This window comes from Thamnophis elegans, chromosome 6 (assembly GCF_009769535.1).
Source record: "Thamnophis elegans isolate rThaEle1 chromosome 6, rThaEle1.pri, whole genome shotgun sequence".
NCBI lineage: Eukaryota > Metazoa > Chordata > Lepidosauria > Squamata > Colubridae > Thamnophis > Thamnophis elegans.
Genome location: NC_045546.1, coordinates 32,110,276 through 32,125,993, shown reverse-complemented (window position 1 = coordinate 32,125,993; position 15,718 = coordinate 32,110,276).

Sequence of the window (15,718 nt, the reverse complement as noted above, 5' to 3'; positions counted from 1 at the left end):
TAATTGTATTAATATTAACATTAATAACTAGCTGTACCCAGCCACACGTTGTTGTGGCCCAGTCTGGACGTAGTGGGACGGCAGGTGGGTGCTGCTGTTGGTCGATCTTGGGGCTGCTGAGCCGGACGAGGCTGGTTGGGGGAGATGGTGCCGGGGCTGTCGGCCTCGTGGAAGTTGTTGAGCATCCCCTCAGAGGAGCTGCGCTCAGGCTCCCCCAAGTCGGTGGCCCGGGAGTTGAGACATCCAGCATCTCGGAGGAGAGGTCCTCAGTGTGCCACCTCATGGGGCACACAGGGGCCGCTCCAGCCCCGCTGCAGCTCAGGCTGACACTGTCAGAGCCACCTTGGCGGGGCCATAGCTGGCTCGTTATGAGGGGGGTGGAGAGCATACCCGACCGGCCGGGCTGTGGAGACACTCCGCCTCTGGAGCTCTGCTGGGCGGGCTGGGGTAGGCCGGCTTAAGGGCGGGGGGAGGCGGTCAAGGGGTGGCGCAGGTGGCACCCCGCCGCAGACAGCAAAGGCCCGGCGGGAGGGGAGGGGAGAGAGGGGAGGGGAAGGCCAAAGGGCTTCGGCTCCCCTTGGTGGATATGGCCAAAGCTCTTCAGAGGAGGGGCGGAAAGGGGAAAGGGTGTGGCCGCAGCCTAGCCACACATATAAAGGGACTGTCAGGACAAAGCTGGAGAGAGGCCGAATTGTTCCGAATATACTATACTCACTAAATGAACGCTATGGCAAATGACACAGCTCAATTCCAACGCAATGTCACACGAAATAATTAAATCAAAATGAAAATAAATCTATGAAAATTCAATATAACAATGCAATCGGAAACATTGAAATGGAATCATGAAATATTTAGTATAGTGTGTGTTGCTTTTACGTCCACCAGATGGTGCTGGTTTTAAAAAAAGCATGTTTTTACAAAACAGCATGTTTTTACCTGTCACACGTGTGACATCTATATAATATACGTATATAAAAAGATTTGCGTATTTGAATGCAATGTTGTGTCAAAATTTCAAAGCAATCGGTGAAGAACTTTTGGAGATTAGCGATTTTGAACAAACAACCATTACATTTTTATTTATATAGATTGCTGTTTTGAAAAGATTTGGACTCCACTAGGGAATTATAGTTGCTAAAGTATTTTGAAATGGCATCAATGAATGTCTGGACAGTCATAGAATCATACAGCTGGAAGAGGCGTTGGAGGTCTTCTAGTTCAACCCCCTACTCAAGGCAGGAGCTTTATAGCATGCCAATCAAATTATTGTTCAGCCTATTTTTAGAAACCTTCAGTGATAGAGCGTCCACAACTTCAGGAGACAAGCTATTCCATTGATTAATTGTTCTCACTGTCAGAAAATCCTTCCTTCCTTCTAACTTGAATCTTGATGGCCAAATATGGCCTTTTCAAGCTCGTGCCTCTGTGTGCATATTTTCCAATGAGACAAACCAAGACGGGAAGACCATTTTATTACAATTTATCAGAATATTCAGACAAAAGGGATTCCTCATTCAAAGAGGGAACCCCGATCTTTAGCTTATATCCTATTTTATAGTTAACATAACAAAGAAATCTGAAAGAGGAAAGTTGATTGGACAGGTAATAGCATACATGTTTATTAAAATGAGGTCTGAAGGGGAATAAATTGTAAGGGAAAAGGTTGTTTAGTATTCACAAGAGATAAGCCAGACTCCAATTTGTACTAACAAACTTTTCTTATCTGGAGCTAGTCTCCAGCTTGTTTATCAGTTTAGCAATGTTAAAAGCTAATAAATCTTTAAAAGGAAGACTATAAATCAGATTAAAATACAAACTAACTATGTTAGTTAACAAATAATGAAACCCATGTTATTTGTCTCTCATTACCCCCCTTCTGATGCTATCAGAACTGCGCAGCAGGCCAATATGCATCATAAGATTATCTTAGATCGTGTTTAGAAAGGCAATGAGAAACATGAACATGAGAAGGCAGCATATGCAACCTAGGTTCCTCATGTCTCCTGCTCTGCGTCAAACGCTTAAGGCTTGCCCGGGGCATGCAGTTGACTCCATGCTTAGGAATCTCATTCAGATCAAGTTTATTACCAGGCATTCTTAATAACAAAACTTACAGTTCAGTGTTAAGATACTTCTGACTTTCCATAATTTGTCCCATCACATGGTGTAAAAAGATGATGATTCTGTTCCCATGTTGAAGCACACACGTTGCTTCTCCAGTTCAAAATGACTGGCTATTGTCTCTGCACGCAGGCAGAATGCTTCAGTGGCCAATCAGAAACACAGATATGATCACATGTCATGGAACTACATTTTCCATAAGGCAGTCTCTGCCTACATTTCCCAGGAGGTGGTTTCTTAAAAGAGACAGCTCTTAATTCCTATACTATCTATATACTGCAGGGGCAGCACACTCCCCGCCTGTAATTATAAATTCCACTATCAACTAACTTTTAACTAAAGGTAAACAAAGACATGGCATAAAACAATGCAAACTTGACTATATAATTGACTAAAGTAAACAAAGGCATAGCATCGAACATGCAAACTTAACTAACTAAGTTAACAAGTTACACATAGGCATAGCATCAAACAATGCAAACAATGAGGTAAAAGCATGCAAAGCTTGAGGTGCAATCTTCAAGTTTAGTCTTTCTTAGCAGCAGTATCAGGTCAGTGATTGGTCTGGTGTAGAGCTTCTTGGCGAAAGTCTGCTGGTTGCGACATGGATTTCAACCTGGTGAACTAGTCCATCTTCACTGGGTAGGACTTGGCGCACAAGTCCCTTAGGCCATGAGTTCCAATGCATCTCTCTGGGAACAAAGCTCCCTGTGGTGCTGATCAGTCACCTGTCTTCTGTTTATTTTCAAAACAGAACTTTTTTATTTTTCTTTAAAAAAAAAAACACAAATATGTCATCATTTGTCAATCATTAAGACATTGAAGTACAATTTTTTTGTGTGTGTGTGCCTCTCCCTCCCTCCCCCCACCCCCCCTCCTCCTCCCCCCCCGACTTCCCAGAACCCGTACACGGTATGGATTTTTAACTAACACAGTCTAAAATCTATTGAGAGAAAAGAAATAAAGAAATTAATGACATTCTAGATTGACCTTAGCTTCTTCTTACTGAACTAACTTTAACAGTTTAAATCATTTCTGATCTTAAGCATAGGCTAACTGGAATTTCTTAGTCCCGTATTTATTTTGTATATAGTCAATCCATTTTTTCCAGTCTCGTTTATATATCTCATTTGAATGATCTTTGAGATATGCCGATATTTTAGCCATCTCGGCTAAGTTTGTTACTTTCAATGTCCATTCTTGGATTGTAGGCAAGTCTTCCTTCTTCCAATATTGCGCCACCAACAGTCTTGCTGCAGTTATCAGGTGCAGAATCAAATTAGTCTCTACCACTGTAAAGTCAGTACATATACCTAGTAAAAATAACTGAGGAATAAACTTTATCCTTCTTTTAAAAACATTTGCATGACCCACCATATTTTTATCCAAAATGCCTTAACCTTTTGGCAGGTCCACCATATATGATAATATGTAGCATCGAGAGAACCACACCTCCAACATTTAGGCTGTACATTCGGATACATAGAAGCCAACTTTTTAGGATCTAAATGCCATCTATAGAACATCTTGTAAAAATTTTCTCTCAGATTTTGAGCTTGTGTAAATTTCACATTTCTTACCCAGATTCTTTCCCATGTATCCAACATTATTGGTTCCTCAATATTTTGAGCCCATTTTATCATACAATCTTTAACTAATTCTGTTTCCGAATCCATCTGTATTAATACATTATATATCCTCTTTATATGCATTAAGCTTTGATCTCTTATTTGTTTAAACAGATTATCCTCAACTTGGATAAAACCAATTTTTTGATCTATTTTCCACCTAGCCTGTAATTGCCCATACTGGAACCATGTTTGAACTACCTTCTCCTCTTTTAATACCTCTAAAGATTTTAATTGTAATACCCCCCTTTCTGAGGTAAGAAGCTGTCTGTAAGTAATTCTGTCCTGTTTTTGTGCTGTATTCATATTTTCAATTGCGTGTCTAGGAATTGCCCACATGGGTATCTTGTCATTTAATTTATATTGGTATTTCTTCCAAACCCGCAATAAAGCATTTCTTAAAATATGACTTTTAAAATTCTTATCCATTTTTTGTTGAATAACAGGTAAGCATGCCAACCAAATACCAGATCGTGTCCCTCAATATTCAATATTCTATCATTGGTTAAATGAGTCCAATCACTAATTACAGATAATGCCACTGCATCATAATATAGTTTTAAATTAGGTAGTTTCAATCCTCCTCTCTCACGTACATCTTGCATTGTTTTCATCTTTACCCTCGGCTTCTTTCCTGCCCACACAAATTTGTTGATACCCTTCTGCCATTCTAAAAGGTTCGCATCTTTTTTAAGTATAGGTAACATTTGGAAAAGAAATAAAAATTTTGGTAAAATGTTCATTTTCACTGCCGCTATCCTACCCAGCAAAGATAAGTGCAATTTCTCCCATTTTTTCATCTCTGTCTGTATGCTATGCCAAAGTGGTTCATAATTATGCTTATATAATTTCCCATTTGAAGTTAAAATGTTAACTCCAAGATATTTGACTTTTTTAACTACCTCACATCCTAGCATCACTCCTAATTCTTCCTTTTGTTTAATATTCATATTTATAGCTAATATTTTGGTTTTTCCTAAGTTTATTTTAAAGCCAGACACTTGACCATATTGATTAATCGTATTCATTAAAACCATACTGGATTCCTGCGGTTGTTCCAATATTATGACCAAATCATCCGCAAAAGCGCGGACTCTATATTCTTGCTGCCTAATCTTGATCCCTTTTAAACCATCCAAGCCCCGTATTTTATTCAACAATACTTCCAAAGTTATAATAAACAATAATGGGGACAAAGGACAGCCCTGTCTTGTACCTTTTCCAATTTGAAAAGAGTCTGTTAAACTTCCATTGACTATGATTTGTGCTGTTTGCTGTTGGTATATTGCTTTAATTGACTGTAAAAAATTATCTCCTATCTGCATTTTTTGCAGTATCTTCAGCAGAAATTGCCAGTTAACTCGATCAAAGGCCTTCTCAGCATCCAAAAATATAAACGCAGCAGGGATCTGGTTGTTCTTTCCCAAATATTCTAATGCATTAATAATTAATCTGACATTACTTTTCATCTGTCTCCCTTGTATAAAACCTGTTTAGTCCGTATGTATCAATTGTTGAATGACCAACATTAACCTATTTGCTAATATTTTAGTAAAAATTTTATAATCTACATTCAGTAATGAAATAGGTCTATAATTTTTGGGTTGAGTAGTATCTTGATCTTCTTTGGGTATCAAAGATATAAACGCTGTCTTCCAAGATGGAGGGACTTTACCTTCCGTTTGAATCATATTAAATAATTCTCTAAGAGGTTCTACCATTTCTAACTGTAAGTTTTTATAGTAAACCGCTGTCAAGCCATCTGTACCTGGTGCTTTCCCTGACTTTAATTGCTTAATTACCTGCAGGATTTCCCCCGAGGTTATTGGTTGATTCAATTTTTGCCTGTGTTCTTCTCTAACTGAAGGTATTTTCTCTTTGTCTAAATATTTGTCTATGTCTAAACCATTAATTTTATCCCCTTTATACAGTTCTGTAAAAATTTCCCAGAAAGCCTTTTGAATCTCTTCCTGTTGAAACACCTCCTTCCCTCTGTAAATCAGTTTAGATATATTTCGAGTTTTCCTTTTTTTCCTAATCTGATAAGCTAACCATCTGCCAGGTTTGTTTGCATTACAAAAAGTATTGTGTTTTGCATATAATAAATTAGTAGCTACCTGGTCAGAGATCAACATGTCAAATTGAGATTTTAATATGTTAATAGCTTCCTTAACCTTTGTATCGTCTGGGTTCATTGTTAACTCCAGCTCTTTTCTCTTAATTTCCTCTTCCAGTTCTGTTCGTTTTAACCCTTGCTTATTTCTATGTGTTTTATTTATATTCATCAAAACTCCTCTCATATACGCTTTGCTTGCGTCCCATACAAATTCCATAGATGTACCCTTATTCATATTCAAAACAAAATATTCAGATAGTAATTTTTTACAATCATTAATATACTTTTCATATCTAAATAAGTTTTCATTCAATCTCCAAGACCTTCTTGCCTGCACTACCCTTCCCAACTCCATCCAAACTGGGTTATGGTCCGAAAGGACCCTAGCTGCAATCTTTGTTTTCTTGACCCTAGAAAGCAAATCATTAGTGGTTAGAATAAAATCAATCCTTGAAAGGGATTGATGCCTGTCCGAGAAGAAAGTGAAGTCATATTCCTCTGCATTTCTTTCTCGCCAAATATCTCTCAATTCAAAATCATCCATAATGTCAAAGAAAGATTTGGGTAACTTTGCTCGCATCTTGGTATTTAGGCGGGAAATCTTCTTATCTCTCTTAGTGTCTATCACTCCATTCCAGTCACCCAATAGTATACAGGAACTATAGTCCCACTGTACTAATTTAGCATGAAGATTTCTATAGAATCTATCTTGCTGTTGATTGGGAGCATAAATTCCCAAAAGTAATGTCTTTTTCCCTTCTAAGATTAAATCTAAAGCAATATATCTTCCGAAGGGGTCTGCTTCTATTAATTCAGCTTTCATATCTTTTCTTAAGTATACAACTATACCATTCTTCTTTTCCATAGCAGAAGCTGCAAATGTTGACCAAGTTTTGAGTTGATCAAATATTTTTGATCAGTTGACTTGATATGAGTTTCTTGCAAGCAAATTACATCGTTCTTAAACTGTTTGAGATAATGAAATATTTTCTTCCTCTTCTGTGGAGAATTCAGTCCGTTGACATTCCATGTTAAAATCTTAGTTGTCATCTTTGGTTGGTTGAAGCATTTTAGAGCTTCCTGCACGGCCTGTTTAACCTTAGGTCTAGCTCCTCCCACTGCTTCCAGATTTGTTATTGTAGTTCCTTGATCGATGGCCAATGATTGTTGATGCTGTTGCTTTTTAGCTTGTTTCTCCATACGTCTAGTAGTCATGCGGCTAGGTCTTGGTTCCATAGCACCTTGCACTTCTAGAGAAGAGAGATGCTCCATCTTGTCTGGTGGTTGTGTAGTTTGCTGTCTATCCTGTCCTTCTTGTGGTCTTTCTCTAGGTCCAGATGGTGCAGGGTGTCCGGCCTTCAATATATTATAATAAAAATCTCGGGCTTTCCATACAGAGTTGAGGCGGTACCTTTGCTTATCAAATGTAAATATGATGCCAAATGGTGCATCCCATCTATACTGTATCTGACGATTTCTGAGTTCTTCAACCAAAAAAGCGTAGTCTCTCCTGGCTCTTAACATTTGAGGTGGTATCTCTTTCAAAACAGCCAGGTCTTGACCGCCAATTTGAAGCTTAGTGTTATAAGACGCTTGCAGTACCATATTTCTAAGCTCTCTTGTAGTAAAATATATAACTATGTCTCGAGGAAGCTGCTTCTGCTTTGCCAGCCAGGAGTTAACGCGGTAAGCTTTGTCAATTTGCCAGTCTTGGTTGGTCCCTGGTCTTCCCATCAGGCGGTCAAAAGCTTCCGATAGGATCTGTTTCAGGTTCTCCTGTTTCTCCTCACGCAGCCCCCTTACTCTTAATGCGAACTCCATTTGTCGGTACTGTATCATAATAATTTCTTTTTCAGCATTTTCCACTTTTTGTTCCACCACCTCTGTTTTCAATGTCAAGTTAGCATTGGCATCATTAAGAACCTCTAGAGTATCTTCCATTCCAGAAATATGTTCTGTTAATACAGTTACAAGACTCAGCATGTCGTCTCTAATTTTATCAACCTTAGCATCAAATTTCTCATACAGCTCCTGTTTAAGTCCTTTATTTCACTTTTAATTTCTTCTTTCATTTCTTTTATTTCCTCTTTTCTCTCCTGCTTTACCACCTCTCTATTATCTCTAAACTTATCTTCCATTTTAATTGTCTGTGCATTAAGAGCCTCGCTTAGATTACTCAGGAAAAAATTCTTTCGTTAACACATCCCCAGCAGGGGGCGTAGGAAGCGGAGGCTGCAGCTTTGTGCCAGGCACTGAGGATGTGCCCCTGGAAGTAGAGGGTGACGACTTCAAGTTAATATTTGGTTTTGAGGCCATTTCAAAATTTATCTGCCTGCAGTTAATAAAACTCTATTGCCTGAATATGCAGCTTTAAGTAAAGAGGCTTTTATTTTGAAGTTTAAGGCTTGGCAAAACTTTCAGTGAGTAAACATTGTAACAAGACCGTTCAGCAGATTCATCACCATTTAACTTCCAGATAAGCAAGGTTAATGAAGGAGTAAAATTCTTCTATTGTGAAACCAAAACATATGATAAGCAATCTCTTTTGTTTTGAATTCTTGTGAGGATTAACAAAAAGTGTTCGTTATTACCGGAGAAAACCAGCCTGCTCGGCGCCATTTTAAAAGCCTCTAAGTAAATAATTTTTCGGAGGAGAAAAAGAAAAGAAGCTAAAATGTTGATAACAATTATTGTCCTCGCAAACGGATTCAGCTCGTGATAAGATTAAATCAAACAAAACTTTGAACAGAGTGGGGGAGACCTACTTTGTCCTGCACAAGGCAGTTTGAAGTTCCCAGCACGGACAGCCGTTCTGCCTTGGGCTAGCCCCCCTTTCCTTGCAAGCACAAAAGCTGCAAAAATCGAAGAGCATTTGCCAGCAAAACAGTTTCTTCTTTCCTTCTTGCCTGAAGGATAAGAAAACCTGATAAGACGTCAGATGGAAGATCCTCTAAACAGGTACGTAGCCAGGAATTCGGAGGCAGCTGATTTTTTGCTGCCACCACCAGTAGGCTCCTCCCAGGAAGTCTTCCAGTCACCTGTCTTCTGGATCAGCAAAGGGGTTAGGACAGTTGGCTTTTCAGGACCTGAAGACAATGGAACCAAAGATTTAAAGTTGATGATAGCTGCCACCTCTGCCATGATGGTGATGAGGATGGTCACTGCTACTCCCAACACGAGAGGTCTCTGTCTGGAGAAGCGTTTGAAGTGAGCTGGTTCTCAGCACTGGTTGAGGGGTAGTTGTTGTGCTAGTTTCGCCTTTCCTAAGACGAAACCAACATAAGCATCATTCTCCCCACCATAGACCCTGATGTATCCTATGGATGCTATTGCCTTCATTGATGCATATGGGAAGACATGCTGTTCTTTCTTCAGTGCGGCGACGGGCAAGATGGGAGCATGAATGCACTGCACATGAACACTTTGGAGACAACTCATGGAGGCACGCCACATCTCCCATTCTTGTTCTGTTGGTTGTGCTGTTTGTCACTGAACTACAGGAAATGTAAGTAGTTTCGATGGTCTCTGACAAGGAGTGAGTAGAACTTCTGCTGGATGGCAGTCATGATCCTTATTGCTATAGTCTGACCTCTGAGGGAAGGAACGGAGACCGGCGAAATAGCACTCCTCCCCCCCCCCCCCCGATTGCGCAGATGTAGTCCTTAAGGTAGGCGGACTTCCGGTGCGACCTCTCCAAGCATCTTAGTTCTGGATTGGCTGCCTGGGAAGGAGGTTGTGCTGACTCACCTCTGCTGGATATGCTGTTATCACTCTTTTTGATATTTTAGACCAGGAAGCATTGCCTATTAATACATCAGCTCAAAGGTAGAACTTGCTGCTTTAAAACGTGCTTTGAAGTTGGCAAAAGAGAAAATGGCCAATATTTTCTTAGATAGCAAATATACCTTAGGCATTATACATTCCCATGGAGCCCTGTGGCCGGAAAAAGGTTTAATTACAGCCAAAGGTAGCCAGATTAAATATATATTATACAATTGTATCACAGCGGCCAGTTGTTCACCGGATTTGGCATTGGTTACTAGTCGGGCCCCACCCAGGGGCCTAGGACGTCATAATGTATTTTCGTAATATGCGTGCAGATCCAAGCAGTGCGGCTTTTTGCATTTGACTGATGGTGATTTTGTCAATTTTTAACTGTTTTAAATGTAATTCCAGTGCTTTTGGAATAGCACCCAGTGTGCCAATTACCACTGGAATTACCACTGCTGGTTTGTGCCATAGTCATTGAATTTCGATTTTTAAGACCTGGTACTTTGCGATTTTTTCATGTTCCTTCTCGGCGACCCTGCTATCACCTGGTATTGCAATGTCTATGATTGTGACCTTATTTTTCTCAACCAGTGTGATGTCTGGTGTATTATGCGCCAGTATTTTTTCCGTTTGTATGCGAAAATCCCACAAGATCTTGACCATCTGATTTTCGGTGACTTTTTCAGGCTGATGTTCCCACCAGTTTGTTGCTGTTTTAATAATTTTTGCACAAATTCCAATGGATCATTTGTCCTACTGAATTGTGCCGCAATTTATAATCAGTCTGCGCGATTTTTTTACAGCAACTGAGTATGTGATCAACAGTTTCATCAGCTTCTTTGCAAAGTCTGCATTTGGCATCATCAGAGGATTTTTCGATTTTGGCCTTAATGGCATTTGTGTGGATAGCTTGTTCTTGCGCAGCCAGGATTAGTGACTCTGTTTCTTTCTTTAATGTACCTGTTGTTAACCATAACCAAGTTTGTTCACTGTCCACTTTATCTTTTATTTTTTCCAGAAATTGGCCATGCAGTGCTTTGTTCTGCCAACTCTCCATTCTTGATTTTATCACATCTTTTCTGTATTCTTGTTTCGTCTGTTGGGCCTTCAGTAGTTTTTTGTTCTTTACTTCGATTAATAGATGTTCTTGACTTTCTTTTAAATAATCAGTCAGTGCATGTTTTTCTTCTTCAACTGTTTGCTTCACTTGTAATAATCCTCTGCCACCTGATTTTTGGGGCAGGTACAATCTATCAGTATCACCACGTGGATGTAAACTGTAGTGCATTGTCATTAGTTTCCTGGTTTTTCGGTCCAAAATGTCCAAATCAGCTTGTGTCCAGTTAACTATACCAGCTGTGTATCTTATAAATGGTATTGCTCAGGTATTTATGGCCTTGATTGTGTTTCCACCATTCAATTTAGATTTCAAAATTTTCCTAACTCTGTGGTGTACTCTCACCTGACAATAGTTTTTACTTCTCCATGCTTGATGTTATCCAACTGCAGAATGCCTAAGTATTTGTAGGCTTCATTTTCATTGCATTTAATTAGTTGGCCATTGGGCATTTCAATTTCCTCACATGCAGAGATTTTGCCCCTTTTTATGGATACAGTGGCACATTTTTCCATGCCAAACTGTATTGAAATATCGGTGCTGAATACTCGGACTGTGTTTGTCAATGATTGGATTTCTATTTCTGACTTTCCATAGAGTTTCAAATCATCCATATATAGTAAATGAGAATTTTTTTCAGCTTCTTTGGCTGTTTGGTAGCCTAATTTCATTTTTTTAAAGATTACTGATAGTGGGATCATTGCGATGATGAAGAGAAGAGGTGAAAGTGAATCACCCTGGAAAATTCCTCGCTTGATATTAACCATTCCGTAGATCTCATTCCCTACTGCCAACTCAGTTGTCCATTGTTATATCGCCTTTTCAGTAAAGGATGTAATATTTTTGCTAATGCCAGTTGTTTGTAACCATTTTATGATCCAACTATGTGGCAGTGAGTCAAATGCCTTTTTGTAATCAATCCAGACCATATTCAAGTTCGTTTTTCTGTTCTTACAATTTTCTAATATCATTTTATCAATTAGGAGCTGATCTTTTGTGCCCCTGCTCCTTCTTTTGTTGCCTTTTTGCTCTACTGGCAAGATGTTGTTTGTTTCCAAATAATCCATCATGTTATCTGCAATAATGCCTGTGAGTAATTTGAAGGTTGTTGACAAGCATGTTATTGGTCTGTAGTTTTCAGGTGTTGTTCCTTTAGTTGCATCTTTCTGAATCAAGTATGTTTTTCCAGTTGTCAACCATTCATCAATTTGGCCCTTTTGTAAAACTTCATTCAGTTGCCTGGCCAATATTGCATGTAAACTGGTCAGATATTTGAACCAGAAACCATGTAATTGGTCCTTTCCAGGTGATGTCCAATTCTTTACCTTTTTTACTCGATTTTTGACCATCTCAGTTGTTATTTATAATACTTGCATTTGTTTGTTGCCAATGCTTTTCTCAAAGTCATGTATCCACTTTGCCTCCTTATTGTAGTCCTTTGCATTTTCCCACAATTCTTTCCAGAATTCAACTGTGGCCTGCTTTTCTGGTTTTTCACTTTTGGTGTCACCATTCACATTAAGACTTTGATAAAAACGCCGTTGGTCTGATCGAAATTGCTGATTTTGTTTATATTGGATGATTCGTGCCTCATATCTTTCAATTTTTCTAGCTGTTGCTGTTATCCGCTGTTTTACAATCTCTACAGCTTCATTGATGTTTCTTGTATCCAATATATATCTTCTGATTAGCCGATCTATGGTTTTGTTGTTTTTAAGCCATTGCTCATGCATGTTCTTTAAGTTACTAGCATCTGCCCTTAATTTTTTGACTTTTTGTTCTAATCGGATTTTCCACTTTGGCTTTGATGCTTTTTCTGTTGTGTGACTAGGTACTTTGATTTTAATGCCTAGTTCATTAGTGACTATTACAGCTGCGCTGTACATTAACTGGTTCGTTTCCAAGATGGATCCCAATTCAATTGTTGAAAACACTGCATTAAACCATTTTCATGATAGGGGCCAAAATTTCTTAGGCACAGTTTTTAGTGATGGTAAATGTTGCCTTTCCTCATTAAGCAGAAAATGCTCCATGATCTTATCCTTCAATTCTTTTTGTTTTTGAGTTAGTTCATCAGTTGGTTCAGTGATAACTGGTTCTAGTGGTGGTGGTGTTATTTCCTCCCCGAGAGCTTCTTCTGGGAGTTCTACTATAATGTCTTTAGTTGTGTGTTGAATATCAGTTATTTCTGCTTGTGATATTGTTTTTTTGGTTTTGCAATTTGCCTGAATTTCCTCAAGTTCAACTTCACTAAACACTTTATTCCATATAATAAATCGCCTTTGATCTGCTAGTCGTTGTTCACTAACATTTGAATCTGGATATTGTTCTTTCCATATTCTTTCCACAGAATTCAACTGTGGCCTGCTTTTCTGGTTTTTCATTTTTGGTGTCACCATTCACATTAAGACTTTGATAAAAACGCCATTGGTCTGATCGAAATTGCTATTATTATTATTATTATTATTATTATTATTATTATTATTATTATTATTATATAAATTCAAAGCACATTTAAAGCAGCAAGTTCTGCCTTTTGAGCTGATGTATTAATAGGCAATGCTTCCTGCTCTAAAATATCAAAAAGAGTGACAACAGCATATCTAGCTCTTCACTGGCCATCCAAAACATAACTACTGCCATCAATGAACAATTCCAATTCAGCATTTTGTAAAGCCTGATATATCAAATCTGGTCTACAAGAATAGACTGCATCAAGAACTTGCAAACAAGCATGAGGAAAATCAGTAGATAAAGCATCTACAGGTATCAAATAAGATGGATTAGGCTTATTAACAGATTAAGTTTATTAATGTTACAGGCCTGAAATTTGTAGAGGCAGAAAAAATAGCTTGCTATTTTGCTAAACAGTTGGTAGTGAGCCAGTGGCTTCCTTTAATCTGTAAAAGCTCTTTAACTGCGTGTGTCACTCTCACTTCCAAGTCCTTTCCAAAAGTGAGCTTTTCTGACTCAACATTTAGCACTGCCATAACAGCAGCAGCCCTCAGGCAAGCTGGCCATCCAAGAGCGACATGATCTAGTGGTTTAGAAAAATATGCCGCAGGATGCTCTCAGCTCCTGAGTTAAAACACCAGTTGCAATCCCTTTTTTTTTTCATCTACCAAAAGGCAAAATGGTTTAAGTTCAGCAAGTCCAAAGCTGGTGCGGACCTTAAGGCTCATTTAAGTTGAAATTAATTTAATTTTAAATCCACTTAAAAGAAACCGTCTCTTCTCTTTTGTGGCCTCATAAAGAGGATTGGATAAAACACCAAACTTTGGGATCCAAATATGACAAAATCCTGCCATCCCCCAAAATCCCCTGTTGACAATGAGTTTTAGTAGGGGGTGGGGGTTGAAATTCTGCAGACAGCTTCAATACGTTGGGAGGTAAGCTGACCCTGCCCTTGAGAAATTTTGAATCCCAAGTAGAAAACAGAAGGTTGAACTAACTGAGCCTTCAGTAAAAAAACTTTATAACCAAAATCAACCAGAAAATTTCTGCTCACATTCTACCTGTGAGGGAGCTCCCAATAAGTCATCCATATATTGCAGCACTGTGCTATTCATTCCTGGGAGGGGGGTCCATCTAAGTAAGTCAGACCCAAGGGCTTCCCAAAAACTAGTTGGGCTATTTTTAAATACTTGAAGTGACACAGTCCAATATAACTGAGTGCTCTGAACATATTCATTTTTCGACCATTGAAAAGCAAACAACTTCTGGCTATCTACTTGAAGAGGAATACAAAAGAAAGCATCCTTTAAATCCAATACAGTGAACCATGCAAAATCAGATAAAATCTATACAGGAATTACATGAGCTACATTTGCTGTGAATTTGCTGCATGCAACATAATTCGTAATTCGTAATTTAATAATCTTATATGCCGCCCAATCCCATAGGACTCCGGGTGGCTTACAAATACGAGATAAAATAAAATAACAAATAGGGGAGAAATGAAAACAGTTTAAAAACACAACATACATTTGGCTTAGCTAGGGGCTGGACCTAATTCATAGATCAACAGCCCCAGCCTGCCGGAACAGCCAGGTTTTGGTGGCTTTTTGGAAGGCCGCGAGAATGGGAAGGGTCCGGATCTCTTTAGCCTGTGAGTTCTTATCGGCCATTGGGAGGTATGTAGCAGGAGGCAGTCTCTCAGATACCCAGGTCCAAGGCCATGTAGGGCTTTAAAGGTAATCACCAGCACCTTGTAGCGTGTCCGAAGACCAATAGGGAGCCAGTGCAGCTCGCGGAGGATAGGTGTAACATGGGTGTACCGAGGTACACCCGATATCGCTCGCGCGGCTGCATTCTGGACCAACTGTAGTCTCCGAACACTCTTCAAGGGCAGCCCCATGTAGAGTGCGTTGCAGTAATCAAGCCTTGAGGTGACGAGGGCATGAGTGACCATTCAAAGTGCCTCCCGGTCCAGATAGGGCCGCAACTGGTGCAACAGGTGAACCTGGGCAAAAGCCCGCCTGGTCACAGCCGACAAATTATGTTCTAATGTCAGCTGTGGATCCAGGAGGACACCCAAGTTGCGGGCCCTCTCTGAGGGGTGTAGACTTTCACCCCCCAGGCTAATAGATGGAGAATCTGGACTATCCTTGGGAGGAAACATCAATAGCCACTCGGTCTTGCCTGGATTGAGTGCCAGCTTGTTCACTCCCATCCAGACCCTAACAGCCTCCAGGCACTGGCACATGACTTCCACTGCTTCGCTGAGTTGGCACGGGGCGGAAGATACAGTTGAGTATCGTCCACATATTGGTGGTATTTAATCCCGTGCCGGTGAATGAACTCACCCAGCGGCTTCATGTAGATGTTAAAAAGGGGGGGAGAGGACCGAGCCCTGCGGCACCCCATATCTAAGGGGCCTAGGGGTCAACCTCTGTCCTCCAACCAACACCGACTGCGACCTGTCTGAGAGGTAAGAGGAGAACCACCGTAAAACGGTGCCTC